Consider the following 754-nt stretch of genomic DNA (forward strand, 5'->3'; position numbering starts at 1 on the left):
CTACGAGCTTGTTGGACTTGAGCTTGCTGAACCTGCTCGTGCACAAACTCAAAAAATTGAGGTGCGGCTGGGCATTCACTAATAAAATAGTTCAGACTTGCACACAATGCACAAACTTCTTGGATTGGGTTAGGTGGAATCGGAGATTGTCCAGTATTTAGAAGACGATCTAATTTTTGGGACAGTTCATCTACCTTATGATGGATATCTATGGCATTTTTTACTTCATATATTCCACCTCTCTTTGGGTTTAACATGGGTTTATCTCTAATAGAGGCAGACATATGATGTAATAAATTTTCACTTAAAATTTCAAACAGTTGCCATGCATCATCCTCACTTTTCAGCATGAATGTCCCACCGCATGATGCATCGATCATTTATCGATGTCTTTCAGATAGCCCATCATAAAAATATTAGATTAACTGCCACTTGGGTACAGCATGGTGGGAACATTTTCTAATAAGGTCTTTTAATCTCTCCCATGTTTCGTTAAATATTTCTCCATCTAATTGGGAAAAACTAGTTATGGCTTTCCTTATTTGATTAGTTTTTTCTATGGAAAAATATTTCTTGAGAAACTCTCCTTGCAGCTGGTCCCAGGTTGATAAAGTCATAGAATCCAAAGTATGTAGCCAGTATTTGGCTTTGTCCTTAAGTGAGAAAGGGAATAATTTTAACCTAAGAGCATCATCGGAGAAGTTGTAAATTTTGATAGTTGAGCATATCTCAAGAAATTCTTCAAGATGTTTAT

At 36.5% G+C, this 754-nt stretch overlaps 1 non-coding gene across 1 annotated transcript; it reads left to right on the plus strand.

Moving 5' to 3' along the window:
• The first annotated feature begins 439 nt into the window (after positions 1 to 439).
• Positions 440 to 545, plus strand: LOC140853014 (small nucleolar RNA R71). The gene has a single exon (XR_012136092.1). It is a non-coding gene; the product is annotated as a small nucleolar RNA R71 (small nucleolar RNA).
• The last annotated feature ends 209 nt before the right edge of the window (positions 546 to 754 follow it).

The sequence above is a fragment of the Elaeis guineensis genome, chromosome 12, assembly GCF_000442705.2.
Source record: "Elaeis guineensis isolate ETL-2024a chromosome 12, EG11, whole genome shotgun sequence".
NCBI lineage: Eukaryota > Viridiplantae > Streptophyta > Magnoliopsida > Arecales > Arecaceae > Elaeis > Elaeis guineensis.